The sequence below is a fragment of the Corvus moneduloides genome, chromosome 1 (assembly GCF_009650955.1).
Source record: "Corvus moneduloides isolate bCorMon1 chromosome 1, bCorMon1.pri, whole genome shotgun sequence".
Lineage (NCBI taxonomy): Eukaryota > Metazoa > Chordata > Aves > Passeriformes > Corvidae > Corvus > Corvus moneduloides.
Genome location: NC_045476.1, coordinates 107,034,568 through 107,056,367, shown reverse-complemented (window position 1 = coordinate 107,056,367; position 21,800 = coordinate 107,034,568). Strand labels below are relative to the sequence as shown.

The 21,800-nt window shown below is 35.0% G+C and overlaps 1 protein-coding gene across 6 annotated transcripts in view; it reads right to left on the bottom strand.

The window, feature by feature from the left end:
* CDH19 (cadherin 19) overlaps positions 1-21,800 on the bottom strand; it is a 116,797-nt gene that overhangs the window by 43,682 nt on the left and 51,315 nt on the right. Inside the window, exon 2 of one of the 6 annotated variants that reach the window (XM_032121291.1) lies at positions 6,457-6,614. The exons of the other annotated variants lie outside the window; for them this stretch is intronic. The gene's annotated coding sequence lies outside the window, so the exon portion shown is untranslated. The remainder of the gene's footprint in view (positions 1-6,456; positions 6,615-21,800) is intronic. 6 annotated transcript variants of the gene reach the window in all.

The following is a 21,800-nucleotide window of genomic DNA, read 5'->3' as shown; positions in this document are numbered from 1 at the left end:
CTGGTTTATGAATTTCTGACATGCTAGCCAGTTTGAAAAACACACTGGAAAAAATATTTGGATGCATTTCCCTCAGACCAGAAAAATACATAAGTCTTTTAGCTGTCCAGCATAAAATATGAATCTATGCATTTTAAATTCACAATTTAAGTATTAACAATATAAATACCCATCCTTATCTCAAGGGAAATGCCATAATTGCTTAAAAAGACAGACAGATAATACAGAAAACTATTTATTTCCTTCCAGCAACTTTACATGGTGTTTGACAACAGTTTGTTAAAATGTAATCTGCAGAGAGGGGGAGAGAGAGAGGGAGGGAGAGAGAGAGAGAAAGGAGTTCTAATAGTAAAGTCAAATAGAACCACAGAGATTAAAATGTGCATTCCAATTTCTTCACATTTTGTGTTTTTTGACTGTAAACTGTAACAGTGCAAGATGAGATTTGAATAGAAGGATTGTGACTTGGTGCCCTCTTGTTTCAGTCTCCTGTAGAAAACTGCTTATTTTCCTATAACTGCAAGAATAATATTTGTGACATGGAAGAAAAGGCCAACAAAGCTCAACTTGGCTCTGAAATAACGCTTGAATGAGGTTTAAAAGGCCTAAAGACCTTGGAGAGTCTCTATGCAACGGGTGTACTTAATGCTAAACAGTAATCTGCAGACAAAGTAACCTTGAAAAGGAACATTCATTTTATTGCAGCACATACCAAAGGACAGACAACTCAAACAACAAAAGCTGAAGAGTCAAGGAGACCTTTCTGAGGAATCATAGAAAAGTGTATTTCAATCACTCTTTATATGTGGAGACAGGGGTTCGGTCCAGGCCATAGCAAATACTTCTGGCTAGGCTTTTGTTGTTTTGGGTGCTTGTTCTGGCAGCGTTCACCTTATTCAACGAAATGTCTCAGGTTTGTGGGGCAATATTTCATGCAGAGTGAATGTCAAACAAACAGTCATTTTCAAACTCATCTGAAGACACTGTGTATAGACAGCAACACCGTGTGGGTGCAGAATATGACTATGCTGGTCTGCTGTCGGCCACCTTACTGCAATGTGCTCAGCAGCTGCATATGAGCAGCATAAAGTGTGCAATTAATATTTTGGAGCATTTTGGTGTCTCCTTTTTATTAATTTATGTTAATACCCTGTGTTACATGGACCCAAGCATCATGTCTCGGACAAACTGGGGCAAGTAAACATTTTTAGATTCTGATATGTTGCACACACAGTTAGGGTAAAAAGACTTTAGCTTGAAAATACAGATTGTAGACAAATTCCTTTAAAAAACAAAGCTATTTAATGGAATTGAGATCTATATGTATCTCTGTTTTTCTCTCCTCTGCTATATCAAACATTCTCAATTTGACTTTACTTTCAGGATCTTTCAAAGCCTATTTGCTTCCAACATCTTCCTACTCATTTGGCATTGAGACACTGCCTCCAGCCCCTGGCCAGCACATGTTGCCATTTTTTATAATCCAGTTGTTCTCTTGGGAAACAATCACCTTCTTTCTCTTCCACTGACTGTAGCTCAGTCTCAGAAGCAATTCTCATAAAATATCCAGGAAATAATTTCTTATTCTCTTACCATTTTCTAGGCTTTTCTTTAAAAATCTAAATTTCAGTATTACCTACTTAAAGGAAAAAGAAATAAAAAAGGACTCACAGTGTTTAAGATGATTCTGTGCTGAGACTGCTGCCTATCACTGAGTTTGGTATTGCTTCATTATTCCCTTGTACTTTACTGTCTTTCCCTGTCTGTCAGTTGTCTCTTGTTTTACACTCATTTGTTATGGTCTTTGTAAATGAAATGACCTTGTACTCTCTGTTGTAATTATAGTATGCTATAGAAGGGAGGATTAAAAGCACTGAGCTTTTGGGCGCTGTAGTAATATGCACAATAGATAATTTTTTAATTGAATTGTTTCTCATTGAAAAAACAAATATATTTTCAGAGATGAGCAAATGACCTATCACTAAAAATTTCCCACGGGGAACAAAGAGATGGGAACCATTGTTCTGTTCTTGTGCTTTGGGAAGTACGTCTCCACTCTCTCACATACAGTGGATTGCAATAATAAAGACTGATACTTAGAACAGAGTAATGAGAATATCCATTGCAGTTGTAATAAGTGGGTGACACATTTTCAGGCTTTTAGAGGAGGATCTTCCTTTCAAACCCAATGAAAACCATGAGTTTCCTATAGCTAAAACCAGATTTACCTTCTCGGAACAAAGTTGGTGAGTCCTTTATTAAGTTTGTTTTGGAATGTTCACCAAGTGGCATCCTGTATCCATTTGAAACTGGATGTTATTTTAGGTGTTCTGGTAGTCTGACTTGGTTCTGATTTGTTTTAATTTTTTTTTTTTTAATTATGACCATGTAATTACATTATAATATAATACATGCTACTGCCTAGCATTGCAAGAAAAACAATAGAAAGAAGCAGAGGTCTAAAAAATACTGCTTCTGGGATACAGTGAAGTTACATATTTGTTGGTGGAGAAAATAAAAGACTAAAGGTGGAGACAAACAACAGCTTTCCAAAGCATTAACAAAAAATTCCAAACAGCAGATTACAGTGCAGGTGATGAAAAATTCTGCTCCAGTTCTATTAGTTAGAAGAATAAGGAACAACCAGCTTAATTTTGTAACAAAAGTTCCATAGTTTAATATAAGTAAAGCCTTTAGTTAGGAGGTAGCAAAACAGTGAAATATGGTAAAAAAGGATGTGGTAGACACTCCTAAGATTGAGACCATTATGACCTTCTCCTACATGTGCTTGATCCTATTTACAGCACAATTTTGGAAGAGTGACTCCTGAGAAAAACAAATCTCTCTGTCCTTGAAAGTACTCAGCAGAAAAAAAAAAAAAAAAAGCCAAACCAAAAGGCATTCCTTTTGTGGAATTTGGTGTTGTCTTTGCTTGATTTAATAGCATCAAGCAAACAACAAGAGGAATAATTCATGTAAGCTAAACTAATTCATTAATATGCAGCTTCTGAGACATTTCTTATCTCAAGAACAGCTTTAACATGATGTTGCTTCAGTTGCATATTCTGTTTTATGCATCGGTGTTATTATGATTGTAGTGAAATTTATCTCTGTTGTATGTTGCTATCTTTAATTTTCACTTAATAGGACAAAGAAGAAAGTGTATGTGTAACTAACTCCTACAGATTACCATGTTATAAAAAGTTTAAAGAAATAGAAACCTTCATATTTCTCCACTACAGACTTGTGCATTTGTACTATGTCTACTGGCTATTTGTCTTTATTGCATTTAAAGTGGTTGAAAACTGAAGATCCTAGTGTATTACAGTGATATTGCTCTATCTTTTTTCCAGAAAGCACCAGATACAGACTCATTTTTATTGACTAGTTTAGGTCTTGCACAATATGGTAGGCACTTAGACTATACTACTTCTGGAATTCTCAGAGAATTAATGATATATAATAACATATATCTCAATTATTTTAATTAATGCATATATTTTGTGAGTTTGCTTGTTTGTTTTTGGGTTTATAGTCTTTAAAGAACAATGATAAAACCTTCTGGTGTGTGCAAAGTAGTGGGCTTAATCCTATTCTTGCGACTTCTTACCTTTGCTGAATTTCAGATAGAGTAGGATAATAATTTTTACAGGTTTGGAGTGTTAAAGCTCTGCATTATCTTTCTCATTGATTTTATCTGTGATTTGGTCTTTTTCAACTGGTACCAAGATTTTTTTTTTAAGTAAGTTTTCCATTCTTCATGTATTTTAACCATTTTCTTTGGAGACATTAGAAGGTGTACTTAACTCCTAAGGAATAAATATGGCATATCTAACTCCAACTATGCTGGAAATCACTATTGTGACAGTAATGTTTAACTAAGCTTGTAAAAAAGCCGCAGTGAAGAGAAAGGATGAAAATTTACAAGAATTTAGTTTGCAGTTTGAGCTTAATTTTTACTAAATGCAATCACAGTTACTGTTTACCATGCATACATATTGTGTGATTTACTGATAGATTAATTGATTTTTTGTAACTGGATAAAATTGACACCCATCCTGCTGTAGCTCAAGGCACCTTTTCCATGAGCCTCTCAGCTTATATTAATCTGACTGAATTATTTTCTTTATGGTTTGTCTAGTGTAGCTATTATTTTTATTGAATCTAAATATTTTAATTTAGTCTATTTTGACTTTCTGGCCTTTCACATATTTTTCTTTTTTAAATAAATTTGGACTGCTACATCTAACAAGTATTCTGAATTTAATTATACTGGGGTTGTCAGAACTAACATCTAAATGCAATATTCTCTTCAGTCAATTAATTAGAGGTATATCAACAATTGTCTTTCTAGTCTGCTGCACTACTAGCTATTTTAAAAGCTACTACTTAACCTTGAGAGGTGTTTTCTTTAGTGCATATCTTGATGTGACATTTGACCAAATTATGTTGTCTGGTAGTGCATATTAACACAGTATGGCTGCATGTGTCTCCGCCAGTCACTCAGAACTTCATTTACATGGAGAGCAATTACTAGATGTTATGAATGTACTTAAATTTTGCTTCACTCTAATTGGCACATTATTTTCTTCATTTTGCAAAAATACATTGTGCCATTAGGGAAGGCCTTCAAACTATTATATAGAATTAGCAGTGTAATTATCTCTCAGATATACATGTTCAAAATAGCTTAGAGAAGTGAATTTTTTAGTTGATCAGTACCTTTAAGGCTGTAGATTTTAATCAGTGTAGAGCACACTCACTAGAAATCATGTAATTCATAGTGTTTTATGTAATAACACAGTATATTAACACATCCCCGTATTTTACTACAAGATCTGTTGCATTGTACAAAAAGCCCAGATGACATTTTGGACGACAAAACCCTGAGTCTTGAAAGCATGACAAGCGGTAACTAGATTTCTGTCCATACTAGATATTCAAAACATCTTTTGCAGTATCAGATTGTGACATTTATTTCTCGAAATCCTATGTCTTCCATTAAAAATCTATGGCAGCTCCAGGGAAAGGCAGCAAATTTGTTGAAAATGAGGGGAAAGGGGGCTAAGGTGAAGGATGAGATTTTCTGCAGTGACTAAAGAAAATGGGAGGTAGAGCTATTATTTGTTCAGCCCACAGGTCAAGGGCAATAGTATAAAGGATGTGGTGCCATACTGTATGTTCTACAACTTCATTCTGCAGTATCATTGGTAGCTCTCATTTCCTTGCTGGAAATTCCCTATATTAATCACCAGTAGACATGAGTAAACCAATATTGAGAAACAACTCTTTAAACAATTAAAAGTCAGTGACTACTGGTGGTATTTTATTCCATTTGAACTTTGGCATATAAAACTGGCTTCACAATACTTATTTCCTGATGGCCACAAGCATACAAGATGATGTAACCAGTCTCTTGCCCTTTTCAACTCTGATCCACCAGTATTTTGAGAACTGATTAATTGATTGCTGACCTGTAAGTTTTCTGAAGATATATGTAGCTGGGACCAGCTCAATATTTCTGTGTGGTGCAGCATTCTTATGTTTGACTTAGGGGATTGCTGCCACTCACTGCTGTGATTCTGTGAATGATTCTCATGATTATGGAAACATGAAATCATTATTTCACTCACTGTTATCAATCATATAACATAGAACTGGAAGCACAGCCTTAAATATTTCTGTCCTGACCATGGCAGGAGACCCAAGTCTTGTCATCGTAATTTCTTTGAGATCCTTTAAAAAGAACCTGAAAAAGATAATCCAATCCACCTAAAAAGTCTCTGGGTAAAACAAAAGTCACCCACACCGTTCCCACCAACAAAATAGAGTGTGTGTGTGTGTAAGGATAAACTGCTGTTGGGCAGGACTCTGTCAGACAGCTTTTGCTCTACAAAGATGACCTTTGGTTAAGGTGAACACTGCATAGGGATTGAACCAAAGGCAAGCCAATGTTTCTGTAAACTTCCTCTATGTTTGCATTACTGTTTTTTTAAGATAATGTTAAAATTAAATCTGCAACATCAGAAAGTAATAAAGTAATTGTTTTATTTGAAGTCTACTGGCATCCCCCAAAGAGACCAGCAGGTATCACCAAAATCATCACACTGACACACACATAGAGCTGCAGTGGATTTCTCCAGAGGCAATTAAACCTTTGGGATTGCTCCTTGGTTGATAAAGCATCTTGTCTTCTTCTGGAAGCATAGCTTTTTCATATGTTATTAACTGAAGCATGAAGTTATTTGGTGAATACTTTCATAGACAAGACACACAGACATACCTACTTCACTTCTTTGTAGGGAGGAAAAATGAAGTAGGAGGAATATCTGTGTCTCTTGTCTAAACACTGGTAAATGAATGATTATATTTTGTTCTTTTTCACAGACTTTCTGCCATGCTATATGCTACTTCATTCCAGGTGCTTCCTATCTAAAGAAAAATTGAAATGCTTACCTTAGAACTTAACTTTATGAAAAATTATGCTCATTTTTTGCATTCATTCAATAGCTTCAGCAATTTTATTCTGATGTAAAAATCGATTTGGTAAACAGATGATGAGATGCTAAAAGATTCAGTTGTGCCAGTAGTTGTGGTACACTGCACTCTTTACACTAAAAATAAGCAAACATTTAGTTTTAATTGTAGCTTTCCTTGACTGGGACTATTATTTATTTTTAAGATAGTTTGCACTATAGAAAATTATGACTAAACCCATGTATTTTAGCATAAATATTTTGCTGATTAAAAAGCCTAACACATGTACACAGTAAATACAGAAATTCTTGCCTTCTGGCATTTGCTTTTTATTGTAGGCAAATAGCAAATCCAATTACAAGATGTTTGATTCACTGGGAAAATCCTACTGGAACATTTTTGGCTCTGCAGGATACCACTCAGTACTGAAGAACCACTTGTCAGCATAATGATGTAAAGGACAGCATTCTGTGATTCACACTTGAATCTGTTTGCCAAATGATTTTCAGGATGGCACTTCACGAAATGCTCCAAAACTCTCTTTAGGATTTAGGTTCCTTTAATCGCTTTAATTCATAATTATTCTTTGCATACATTAAAATTAATAGTGCAGTGAACTCACCTTTTCCATGGTTTTGGAGGAGGTTTAATTCCTCCAAACATGAGATAAAAAGAAGCTTTGATATTTAATTTAAGAGGATGCTCTTTGCTAGAATTTGACTTATGTTAAACTTCTGGGTTTGGTTTTAGAGTTAATTTTCCACATAAGGCAAGGTAAAGCAGAAACACCCTGCAATGAAATCATCCACTGTATGGCAACGGAAAACCAGAATGAAGTCAGATTTTAATGCTTATATTTGAGGAAACTTACCAGGGTGCATTTGTAAAGTAAATAAATTGTGAAGAGAGGAATCTCTTATAAGCAGTTAAGGAAACCATATCTTTACATTAAAAAAAAAAAAAGAAAAAAAAAGAAAGACGTACTTTTTTAAAGTTTTCATTAACTTATTTTGTTACCTGTTTATTAATAACATACATTAGGTAAATAAAGCAAGGAACAAATACTTTTAACAGTATGAAGATTTTTCATTATAAGCTAGAAAATCTGCTCTGATACATAATCTAGTTATTCAATTTAAAGGTATAATTTAAGTTCATGGACAGAAAAAGTCTGTGCACCACCACAGTGGAAGTCAGTTGGAAAAATGCTGAAAGTATGCACCTGCATCAGAGAGTCTGCAGCTGTATCAGATAGGAAAGGGTAGAATTTGCCTGGTTTTTGAAAGAGAAAACACATTGAAGGGTATGCATATTGTTCAGAACAGCGAGAAATAGAGATGAAAAATACCTAACTGACAAACTTTCTAAAAATATAATATTTTTCTTGCCTTTTTATTCTCTTAATGTAGTACTCAGCTGATGAATCTTCCCTTATGTCCTGCAATGGAATAACCTCAGTTTCAGTTTTGCTTAAGTCTCAATGATCAGAGGCTTGCCTGTCTCTTACTCCTGATTTTAATATTTCCCTGTTCTGCTTTACTACCAAGAATGTATCTTCACTAATTCTATGAATTACAATAATGGCTGGTATCCTTTTATAACCTCTCATATATCAAATATATATATTAATCCAATAAAGTTCTTAGTGATTCAATTAAATATTGTGAGCACTTTTCAGGCACTGAGGTATTAAGAACAGTGTAGAAGCAGAGCGTTAGGTCATCCAGACAACACAAAGGGTGTTGTACAAACAATTTCATATCAAAATTTTTCAAAAAGGATTTCTTTTATTTTCTGTCATGTTTCAAGGTGTGGAATAAAATTTTCCAGATAGAGTCCAACAAAGCCCATCAGATTTGTAAACTCTGCTGTTTTTTTTAATGAAATAATATTTTATGGGAGTCATAGATGAAGAAAATTGTGAAAATAGAATGAAGTTTCTAGCTATTGATATTTCAGTTTCCAAAAATTATTGACTTAAAAGCTATTTTTGAAGGATATGTGTGACTTTAGATCCCTCTGACATTCCTATATTCTGACATAACACCAAAGACTATTTTTGCCTATCAGATTAGGCAAAAATAAAATCTAAGTTGCATAATATCTGGGACTTCAGTCTCCATAGTCAAGTTGCCTTGTGATATCTCAGAGCATAATTTTTGTCCATTACTTTCATGCCTATCCCTAGAATTTCTCTTACTATCTTGCTACTTGGTAAATGCAACTCTTCCTATAAAGAGGAGGGAAAATACTGTTTATACTGCCCTTATCACTCCACATAGTCCTTATCAAGAACCAAAATAAGATATATTTGGACAATCTTATTAATTATTAATCCCCTTTGACTAAAAATCCATTAATAAGAAAGCCATGAACACCACTAGAATATGTGTTGAAACTTGCTGTTTGAAAAGTCATTGTTCAGGTTTCACTCTGTTGTGGGTGATTTTCCTAACGTATTATATCTATGTAGGAAAGAGCTTTTGAAAAATTCCTAGCTATTATTTGGTGCCTTGAATACCCACATATGCTGCCATTTCTACACACTTTTATCACAGGTCCTTACATCCTGGTCATTCTTCAAGTTTTACATTGTTTTTGAGGGCAAAGGAAAAAAAAAAGCTGGAATCCAATTTTCCATAAAATTTCAATATGGCTAAAGACTTAAGAGTAACCCCCAAAATTCAGATGATGTTAATTCAGTTAATTGTTTTTGTTAGTTGTCAAGATTACTTAGGTTCTGGACTAGTGCTTTTGATAGAAGAAAGCCAGACACCCTGATCTCTTTGAAGCTGGAAAAATATTGGTTTTTCTATTGTTTTTTCTTTCTTCATACTTTTTGTTCTGATTTTTTAAACTTTTCATTAATTTCTTTCCTTTTCCAGCCAGTTTTTACATCACTACAACATGATTCTTCCTCTTTCTAACCTACATTGAAGCCTCCCTTCTCACTGAGAAGCTGAAGCACTGAATATTCTGCCCCACTTTTTTTCCCCTTTCTTCATTTAAAAAGTTTCCTGTTTGCACCTAAGATTAATTAATTACCTTTTCACCTGTCAGTTCTGTCCCCACTGCTGTAGGTCATCTGCAATAACAATTTATTGCATCTTTTTCCCCCTTTATAATCTTTGTGTGTCATACTCCTCTCATTACCTGTGTGACCCTCTGTTGCTTCTCTGCTCAATGTTATCTCTCAAATAGACCTCTCTGTGCAGATTTCCTTTGATATTTTACTTCATAGAAGCCTATTGTAAAAAATAAATTGTGCTCTATTATATTGTTGAGCCAAAGTCCCTGTGTGTCATTCACAGGATAATTTTGCCAATTTCAAGAGCTCTAATGTACTTTGTAGCCTTAGCTTTTGTATGTCCAACTGAGTGGAGATCAGGACTGTATGTATTATATCATCAGTACTTTATGTATTATAAGAGTATTAAAATGCACAATCAGACACGACATTTTTACATTTCATCACCTACTTTTTCTTACAATCGAAGAAGCTTCTTAAGCCAAGAAGCAAGTGGAGGAGACAGGAAGAAACAGGAGGAGTTCATGTGGAAAGTAAATCCTGTCTAGGATGACTTTAATATGGCAGAAATCGTGGTGAATGGTAAGTGACAAGAAGTGAGATACTGGAAGAGTCAGATGCAAGACTTCATTTTCCCACAGTGATTCGGAAAGAAAGGAGCTATACCTGGAGTCAGACCTGCATCAGAAAGGGGCACCAAGTGTGCTGAGCCAGGGGATTTTCAGTCCAGAGGAGACATTCAGAGAACAACTTCCCTCCTGCTCGGTACACTGTTCTGTTGAGCAGGGCTTTGGAAAAGAGCAGACAAGTCCTTTGCATGTTTCAGTTTTCTCCTCAGCTTTAAAACCATACTTAGCTAAAATCTATAGATATATCCAGTATAGCTCAATTGAAGTTATTCAGAAATATTGCTTATGGGATGGCTTAGTGTCTTTTCATCTTAAATATTTATGCATTGTTGAAATTCAAAGCAAGAGACCCATGTCTGGGAGAAATCAATGGAGAACTCTGTTAAGTATGAAGTACTCTCAGTTGTTTCAAAAGAATATTAAAACAAAGGCTGGTGCTGATGCTGTGACATCAGTGTGGTGCACGGCATGGTCTCTGGCAAAATGCTCTTTTTTCATGGCAAAGTAGTTTCTCCAGAACAAAGCAGGTAAGAGAAAGGATTAAGAAAACAATAGAAATTATCAGACTAATTATAGATTGTTATCAGACCTTGATAATGAAGTGGCCCAAGAAGTACTGCCAAAAGTTGTGCAGTCAAGAAAGAAGCAGATTTTGTGGTAGGCAGAAGTAATCTGAGAAGATTTCAAAGAGCCACAAAGAACTGTGTTGATGAGCAGAAGGCACAAAACTTGGGAGTTGAACTGAGTTGCAAATAGCCAACTTATTCCCTGATGATCCATGTTTAAAAAGCTAACAGCTCCAGGATAAGAATGTGTAAAGGTAAAATATTAATTTCCTGGAAAAAAATCTGGTTAAAGAAACAAAGTAACAATGTAGACTTTAAAAAGGCAACAATGTAAACTTTAAAGGTGACAATGTAAACTTTAAAATAAAACCAAAAAACTGAAAATCAAAAAAATTAAACCCGCCATTACAAAATTAAATGAAATTTAAAAATATGTTATGGGTAAAATTGACTTTATGCAACTAATTTCACAGCATTATCTGTATTGATTTTCTTAAAGAGAAGCAACTGTATCATAAACAACATTTTACCTTGGAAACTTGACTATAAAAATTAGAGGCTTATGGTGTTTAGTTGGCAAAATACGACCAGGACTATTTCTGTCATGACAATTACCAAATTTTATTGGTAACTTTTATATGTCTCTGTAAATTCAAACAGCAACTCATGGGGAAGAGCAGGAAGAAAAAGAATGGATTGTAATTCCCATACCTCACTGCTTTAATTACTAGATTTGTGAGACACATGAGGGGAATTTCCTCTGGGAAGTAATACTTTAATAAAATCTCAAGACAGGAGATAGGAGGCTTCTTCATGGATGCACACATATATTTTTTAAAAGTGGTGTACAAGACTTTGGGTACTTCTTTTTAAAGTTATTTCCTTCACAGTGGCGCATGGAAATTTGTATTGAGCAAACAGTGCTTCAGAGTTCATTAATGAGTGGATACTTTTCAAGCCACTTCTTGGCCCTGGACCTGGACATCAACATGCCTGCTTTGTAGACTTTTCCTTTCCTTCATCAGGCTGTAGAGCTTTATCTGGTTCCTGTGGAGCCAACTGGATAACTTGAATGCATATAAACATATGAATAGGCATGAGATTTCAGAGATATCATGATTTACTAAATCATAATGATTAAATCTGCCCCCAAAATAAGTTCTTACAAAAGAAATTACTGTAATAGGTTTCTATGGATAGCTCACTTTTTTAAAGCAACTTCATCCACATAATTCCCCTTGTTTCAGGAGTCTGAGTTTCTGACTTTAATTCATTGCAAGCCAACAGCAACCGGGAAGTCCATGAAGTTACCATAGTAACTCAATGGACAAAGACTTAATTCCCTAGTTTATATAAGCCAGAACTCATATCCTGCAGACAGTAATGGTCTTAAATTATTTAGGTCTATAAAGTCAATGGATTATATATATTTAATAAATAAGTGTCAGTTCCTTAGTTAGTGAAAAATGGGCTTTGATTGTTCCATGCTGTCTCAAAAGTATTTGTATGTGGGATAGTAAGCCAGTCAAAAAGTCAAGTGGAATGAAAAGGAACAGAAACCAGGGTACAGTGAAAGTAGTTCTTTCCATGTTAAGAGAGGTTATGAGTTACGCTATTAACTTATTAAGTATTTATTTTGAAAAAATTCCTCAAACTGAGCTGTTAAGGTCCATAAATGCCACATGCATTTAACAGAAGGAGAGGATGACACACTTAGAATTTTGCAATCTAGTGAAAACCATGGTTTTGGAGTCAATTGTTGTTGTTCCCAGTTCACAAATATAATTTGCAGTAGCACTGCCGAGGTAACAACATGTGAAAGAGCAAATCTGAAGGAGAATTCTGTTGGAAAATGTGTTATGAACCACATAATTTTGTCACGGGCAGCATGGTTTACTGAGAGACATGACATATTTTTGGATTAAGAGTGTGGCATAATCAACAGTTATTCTGGGTTGTGTCAAGATAGATGTGAAAAAGTAATAAAAAATAACTATGTATTTGCTTATTTCATACAATTTCCTGCTTCTCAGCTTCTTGATCACAATCTGAAAATCTTTTACCTAGAATTGATTTGAGATCACCCACTAACTGAGAACAAAAAGAATTTTCTTTTACTATCTGTTTAATTTTGCTCTCCTTCTCCACACCTTCTGCCTTATGCCACCTTTAGCAACTGGGTAGATTGAAATAATAAACCAGGCCTGCTGCATCGCAGCTTGCCTAAATAACCTTGGTAAATATAAATATAAATATAATAAACATTCTTTGTGAACATTGCACTAGTAAATGTATAGGGACATTTTAATCGTCAAATCCACCAATAACTTCAAATGTCTTAGAAAACAAATTCTGTGTAATTTAATTCCCTCAATTAATGAATTCTGTAGGTCTTTTTCATGAGATTCCTGAGGACATCAGTTATTTATCTTAGTCCTGCAAGTGCAAAAAGAACGACTCATGTGGGAATTGCCACTAGAGCTTTATTGTACTTTATGTTGCTTTATTTAGTTCTTTTTTTTTTCCATTTTAATTCATATGCCAGCTTTCAATAGGATATTGAGCCTGAAAGTTTCCCCTGCATTTAATCTGAAGAGCAGACTGACATCTTTATTTCTTCCTGGATGGGAGCTCATCATGCTATCAGACTTTATCCTTGTATTTACATTTTGTGTCATTCCAACTATCGCCTATCATTCCAGTGGTTTGGGTCCTTTTACAGTTTCCTGCCCAGGACTTGTAAACAGTAGATAAATGGCACGAGAGGCAACAGGACATGAAAAACTATTCAGAAAAATAAAAATAAGATTGTTAACTGTAACCAGAGGAAACAGGGACTAGTTTGATATGCCACTATCATAAATTTCTTTGTGGTTACATATGATAACAGAAGAGTTGGGGTTTTTTTGTGATTTTAGGTAAGCTTGCTTTGTTCAGGAAGTTCTCATGAGTCATGGGATACCACAGGCAGTTGCTTTAATGACAGGTTTCCTCTCATTTCCCTTTTCCAACCTCCTCTGCTATTCAGCACATTCTGAGTTTTTAGGGGTCTCTTACAGAAAACATCCTTTTTTATTAGAAAATGTCTTCTAATTCTGAACTTTCTACAGATATATATATATATATATATATATATATATGTTTGGGTTTTCTTTTGGCTATGTGTTTTTAGTGGTTTTTTTTTCTCAAAGTCTATTGTGGGCCATATAAACTTTGTATTGTGCGTGCCATAGCCTAGTTAGCCTTCCACTGTAAGCGCTAATTTTAATGAAATCATCTGTCCTCTGGACATTCAAAATTAGAAAGCCACTCAGAAACCTAGTGTCTAATTCACTGCTTTCACAAAGGTCATCATATATGCCAGTGTAATGAATGGAGGGTATTTGCAAGATACAGATACATGCTTAATTTGGGTTGAAACTTGATAGTGCTTCATAATTTCACTAAGGCTTTGTTTAAACAAAAATCAGGTTAAAGTATATAGACAACTGGCTGAAAATTCAAGTAGAGATAAACTTGGATTACTCCCTGGTCTTATGGTTCTGCTACAGAGAAACTTGTAAAAAAAAGAACAACAAAAATATTTTAGTCCTGAGTTCTTGGTGTTATTGCCAATGCCTGTCAGCTAGCAAAGTAAATTCTGCACATTTTCACTCTCATTTTCCTTCAAATTACTTTTGTGACCTCCTTACCCCTAACTGAAATATGACTCCAAATATACATCACTAATGCTGATTATGTTATTGTACTATTTCACCTTCGCTGTGCAGTATCAACAGAGCAGAAACAGGGACAGAGTATTGGCATGGTGCTATAGAATCTTAAACACAGCACAGAAATCCCCCTCTTTGGGAAGGGGCCAGGGCCATTATCCATGCTAAGAGTGCCAGCATAGCAATGTGAAAACAAAACAAAAAATCCCCTCTGGATAGAAAGTATCATTTTCCAAACAAATAAATACAAGGGTTTCAAGTTTTCTTAGTAGAACATTAAAATAAGCTCTACTCTGTAGAGTAATGAATAAATCTAGTGTGTTGATTCTGCTCATTGCTGAAACAGTGTCAAGAAGGATTAGGTAAAACTAAAAGAAACAAATGTATGAAGCATTCACACACAACCTTCAAGAGAAAAGAGGTAATGTGCCAGCTAGAACAGGAAATAGATAAAAGATTTTAGAGCATCTGAATTTGTCTTTTGGGACATCTTGCCATTTCCTTCACTTGATATCCAATGAATTTTACAGAATGCAAACAGCAATATTTAAAATAAGCACATATGGAAGTACTACATCTTAAAATTGAAATATGCTTGAACAAAACATCTTACTTTGAGAAAATGATTGAACTCTGAGCTATTTCAAAGTTGACAATTTCCAAATTAATCAAATTATCTGAAATGTTTCAATGGAATATCTTTGTGAAAGAGAATGAGAAACAAAAGTTATCTCGTAAAATTCCAGTTCATATAAAGAGAAAAAGAGGGTCAACATTTTTATGTCTGAATCACACTACTTGCTTTTTTTCAAATGCTGATATCAAACTGGATGCTGAACTATTTGCAGCTAGGATCAAGTACAGACCAAGTAGGCTTTGTGAAAAGGCAACCTTAAAGTAAGATATGATCTATATTCTGGATTCTTGCAGTTCAGTCTATTTGGATTTATAATCTTTGTGGAAACAGCAACTGATTCAATACACAGGGCACATAATTCATCTGTAATGAAAGCACTTCACCTTGAAGAGCACTTCCACTGGGTCTCAGTAGAATATTGTTCTATATTGAGAGTTCAGTGGGGGAACTGTGCTTAATGGTAAATGAATTTTAAGAGTCCCCTTTTTATCCCCTCAGAGGACTACATTGCTCTTCTGCAATCCTCTTACAGAATAGTTTGCAGTTTATACCTTATAGTTTAACAGCTTTTTTCAGTAGTCTGCCTTTTCCCTCTTTTCTTACACCAGATACTTTTGCTGCCCCTGGTCAGCCCCTCTTGTTCTTTGAATGGAGAAATTGTATGTTGTGAGTTGAACAAAATATAAAAAAAATTAAAAAGATTTTTGATTTCCTTTTTTTTTTTGCCAGGTTATTTACTACTTATAAAATAGAAGAGAAAGTTTGAAGGAAGAAAATGCCTGATAAGGTAGGAGAGTGACCAGCATGCTTACAGCATATTTTATGGCTTCAGCTCCTTTGTAAAGATGGTTTCTTTTGAAGGCTAAGGTTAATCTCTTGTCACAGGACTTTTTCTTGTATAATGTTGAGTTTGTTGAGCATTTTAATACAAGTTCGAAGAACTACTTCCAGCATCACTACACATAAATCCAAATGCTCATTCCTCTTTAGAATGCCTGTACAATATCACCAAAACTGTGGGATTTATTTCTGCTGAGGAAGCAGAGGGTTTAAAAGAACTGAGAGACAATTATTATTTCAAGATAATATAATATTTTATTATTTTAGCACATTTGCCTAACTAATATACAAATATCACAAAGATTGGCACAATATATATGCAAAATAGAAAGCACTTGGAGCATGATTCCTTTATCCATCTGATAACCAAGATCCTTCCTGACTTTTTCTTTATAGAAAGAGGTCGCCGACTAGATTGAGTTCAATGGAGTAAATTGAACTCTACAGGTTGTGCTTACTGCTGTCAGAAAATGGGAAACTAATCTCAAACCGTGGCAAAAAATACCCCTGCTGTAATTATAACCTGTTTTCTTTATCACATATGTAGATATGGGAGAGTTAGAGTGCATTATGACTATTGAAAAACAAAACCTAAACATATAAACATCTATACAGAAATATTCTGTATTTTAGAAATAGTTCAGATGTTCAAAGTATAAAATAGCTTCCAACACTAGAAGGGATGTTTTTTAACACACCATTAACATCACTGGTGGACTGTTTCTGTACATACAGGTTGTGGCCCTTAAATGACCACAGCCAACTCCAATTTATGTTTGCAAACTAAGCAACTTATGTGATTTGATGAAATGTTATAAATGCTATCACACTGCTTATCTTTTATATATATGTAGCATTTTTTTTAATGGTAAATGGTGGTAAACTATTATTATATGTTGATAGCTAACTCGTTGGGTTGTCCTGAAGACCTAAAAAAATTGCTTTTGAGGTATGCCCTCTAAAAATCTTTAAGTCCTTGTGTCTCCAGTGCCAGATACTTGAATTAATATTTTTTTAATGCAGAAAATTGTTTCAATGGTATTTTATGACCATTGTTTATAAATATCTTGGTGTTTAAAAATAAAAGTTGTGGGTTTTGTATGTAGTTTAGCATCTTAGTTTTTCAAAACTTGTTTTCTTCAATTTCATTTCCTCTTGAGAGAGGGATGTGAGAATATAAAAACTTGATTTTTTATTTTTAACTTAGTTTTCACTAATTGTGAAGTAATTTCAAACCAATCTTTAACTAACTCTTAACCTCATGAAGCAATGCCACGCAAGACAGAGCAGGCTGTGACTGATAACCCCCCTGGGGTTTGTCAGCAGCGCAGCTGTGGGCTGAGTGCCTGAGCTTGGTGGTGTGACTGGCTGCAGGGCTGGGCTGGCTCGGCATCCCGGTTATTCCCTGTTATCTCCTTCCCCCAGCTCTGGGAGGCAGCAAGCCACCGGCAGCTGCTGAGGCTGTCACCCATGGTTCAGCCTCGCATCAAGCAATCGATGTGTCTGATGGGCAAATACCTTGCAGTGTCTTTTACACAGATGAACTTGCTGCCACTTGACAGAGTTCCAACCTTTTACACCTATTAAGGAAGGAAACAATAATGCTGTCCTCTTCTCTCCAGGGTTTTCTATATGCTGCCCCTGACTGTGTCCTAAATGAATCAAGAAATCAATTTACAGCCTCTCAGCCTCGGTTAAATCAAACATTCACAGTTTCTGCTGAGTAAAAAACATCCAATGCTTCTCCTCAGTACCCACTGTCATTTTAACAAGATCTGTCAGAGCTTTGGCCAAAGCTACACTGTCCAAAGTGTTTAATTTTGCTTCGTTTCTCCTCTTTTTAGCTTTCCTTGTTACCTTTTTACTATTTTATTACTTTACCTTTATTAGTATTATTTGTGTAAATTATTTCTACTCCTAGAATCATTGTCTGCTAAATACAGCTGCTAAATGAGGTATAAAATTAATTTTATCACCAGAAAAACAGAACATAATATGGAATAAAGTTCTTTTATTGAAAAATAGAGACTATGAGATGAAATATTACAGTGTTTATTGTGAACTTACAGATATTATAGGCCTGGTAATAACGTAAGAGCTTATCTAGTATTTTTCTTGCAAGTGAATGTTTACTCTTTACGGCATAGATAACATTTTTGCTTTTAATAATACAGAGCCTGAGGCTCCCATGTTTTCTTGAGATGACATTTATTAATTTAAGCACCTGAAAGTTAAAGATCTAGTATAATGTCCTATGCAGCCTCCCTAAATAGTCAATGGAAAGAGAAAGTATCTGTGCTTTACAGCATTGTAAGAAAGGTAAGTAGCCTATGGAGTCTAAAACACCATCTTTCTGTTCAGTGAGAATCCTGTCAATTAACCTAAGGTAATAAGTTACTTAAAGACATTTACAGGCAGGTCACATGTTCCTCTATTAGGAATTTTTTCATTTCAGTTAGCGAAAGATGATTCCAGTAAAGGAAATTAGACAAGAACAAAGATGTTTCACAGATTAATTCATTTAAAACAATGTTTAAAATTCTTAACAAGCATGCTATTTATCTTCTTGGTACAAACTACTTTGAATTACAATATAAGCCCTTTTTTTTTAAACAATTTTTTTCTAGATTGAACAAAAGGAATAATGTTATCCAAAAGAGTTGACATTTCGTCCTTTGTTCCAGTATATTATTAAAAAAAAGACAAAAAACTTCAGAAAACTTTTTCTTACACATTTTTAATCCCTACTTAATACAGCTGATTGCCAGAATGCTTTTTCTCCATGTGATTATTAAGATTTATGATCAATATGATCACAATGTCATAGTATTTTGGTATCATACTAACATATATAAATCCTAACCACTATGCCATGTAGAAAGGAAAAAAAACTCTTTCTTTTGGATATGCACATACATCAAAGCAAAATGAAATTTTATTACCTCCCTTTATAGTTTTCTGTGATTTTGTCACACATGCATTAAAATTCATTTCTCATGCATTAGAGGTAAATACGATTTCAGTCTTTAACTGACATTAATTCATCCTCCAATAGGTTCTGCTATATCAGCCTGTAGGATCACCTTATTTCCCTGGTTTAGGTATAGTGAACATTCTCCAACATAGCCAGACAAAAAAAAAAGAAAGCCTACAGGCAACAATTATGAATTCTTAGAAATCTAAAGTTGCTGCCAGTGAAAAGCCACTGAAATTGTTCCAAACAGAGTTTATCTTCAGATATCCTACTGAAATACTGTAGTTTTTACTCTCTCTGACATTTATGATTAGTAATACTCAGGAATACACTCTATCATTTTTATGATGCAACAGTTTTGCTGTGCTGTCTAGTTTTCATTTGAAACAAAATGGGCTGAATCAGATTGTAGCAGCTCAGACTTAAGCAGTATGTCTCCACTTGGAAATCAGCTATTATTCTGAAGAGGCTATCTATAATAATAAAAAAAAAAAAAAAAAGAAAAGAAAAGAAAAGAATAAACAGGCAAACTACACAACAAAAACTCAGCAGAGGAAAAAGCAAAAATCCATAATTTATGGCAACTTAACAGTTATTCACATCTGTGAATTATTCACTTTTGCAGTTTGTATAATAAAGATGGCAAATGTGATATAAATTTATATTTCAGAGTTTCTTTGAATGTTTCATGCATGCAACAATACCATGCTTGTATACACTACATTTGGGAGTAAGTTCTTGCTTTAAATTTTCTTCTCCTTTGAGAGAATCATTTTATTTTGGGGAAATAAGCAATATTATCTATTGAAACTAACTTCTTTTTTTAAAATATGTAATTATTTGGGGGGGTTAGGTTAATAATTCTTAGGTTTGCTCTGTAAGGGCTTGCTGTAATAGAAATCTTTTTTTTTTGTTGGTGCTGGGTTGCTAAGAGACCTCAGTGACATGTCTGGGTCCTTCAGATGGTAGTGGTGGAACTAACTAGCTCTGCCCATCAAACGGGGATGCTTCATGATCCAGTCTTGGGTTGTCACCTGAGGGTGGCTCAGGCTCCCACTGTAAGCAGTTTACGGTACTGCTGAGCAGGAGCCGGCAGCAGAGGAGGAAAGCTCTGAAAATCCCAATCACAGCCACAGTCGTGGGCTGGTGCAGAGTGCTGAGTATTTGAATGGGGAATCCCAGTCAGATATCCACCTGTGAACCAGTAGTGGATGGGGCTGGGGTTGCTCAGAGAGGTGCATGGGGGAGGGACCACACAGTATGTGAGGAGAGAAACTCTTTGTGTGTGGAAGGACTCTTAAGAGGGAGTCAGAGAGACCCATCCAATGCTGAGCACCATGTGGTGGAGACTGCTCTATCGACCTGCCTGAACTTCTTCCTGGAGGGTACCATCACTGCCACTGCCACAGGCTGCAGTAACTTAGGTAACTTAGCCATTCACGTAACTTAGCCCATTTATTCTCCACGCTGTCAAATTGACTTTAAGCTGTGACAGTCTTTGAGTCTAGGCTCTGTTTTCCTGTAATCTTTAAGTGGAAAAAAAATTTTCATAATATGCTCGCTTAACAAAATAGCTGAGATAAAGAATTGAGTAGAAGAAAACTATACGTGAGGCACCAGAAAATGAGTCTAATTTTGTAACATTTGCACACTCCTGAAAGAGTGCATATGAAAAGCTGAGCAATCATCACAGTTTATCTCTATATGACATTTACAAATGCTATTTATACATTTTCTGGGTCAGTCTTTTATGAAAATATCCATGTATGCCAGCTATCTAATGACCTGGCATTTGAAACCAATTCAATTTATATGTTAAATTTGATGTTAGGGGAAAACCAATACACTTACCACATTTTCGTTCTGTAAATCTAGTTGTCGTCTTAATTTGTCTGGAAACATCTTTTTATTTTCCAGGGGTATCTCATGGGATATAAAGTAGCATAAATCATTCTAGCTCATCTACCACTGGGAATTACTGTTAAGGGTAAATTTTGGCCTAGTCAATATATATCACAGTGGTACATAAAAACAGCACCAGCAATGCCCTTAATTTTCTCCAACAACTATCTGCCTCATACAGAGAAAGACAGAGTAAGAAATCAGCTCTACGAAGTTGAACTGGGCAGTAATTGAAAGGAGCACTGTTTTCTAATTTGAGAGCAAAAATGGAAGGTTTATAGTTTGCTTAATGTTGGCACACGCCCTCCTTTCTGTTCTATCCCTGAAGTTTTCTGCAGGCTCCGTTGGATGCTGAAGAGCCTGGGAAGGATATCATGAGTGTGAAAAATTGTCATGGCTCATGGACCCTTGGACAATGATCTCTTTTTGTGTTTTTCACCTAAAGTATGAAATAGAAGGAATTCACTCCAGTTAGAGAAAAAAAATCTCATTTCATATTGCTTCAAATGTCATGGATAAGTCAAAAGGGAAAGCAAATTTAGGACTGCTCCTAACTTTTGTTTGTTTCCATCTTCTCAAGAATACATGACAATGTATCAAGGCACTAGGGAGCTTCTCAACCAGTTTGCATGTAGGTGTTGATGCCAACATGTAACACAGAGCATGGGTTTGTGTAACAGCATGTGTGCTGTATGTCCATTTTCAGTAAATGTCTAAAAAAGATGCAGAAAATATTTAGAGTATTTTGGATTATATAAATTCTTACAAGCTGCTGTGTTATGATTTTGTTTATGAAGTTTGTTGGCAGATTTCTTGAAATCTTCAGAGTGCTTCAAATCATCCAGAAATCACAGATTAATGATTTAACAAGGAGTCACATCTGTTTTGGTTTTGTATCTTGTGTTTAGTATTACCCAGAAAGTGGGCATGATTCCTAGGAAGTGAGCTCTGTTCACTTGTGACAGCATCCAGTGAACCACAATCTCTTTGCAAAGCAAGATCAGATACAGATCTTTGTTCCATCTCCTAATAAA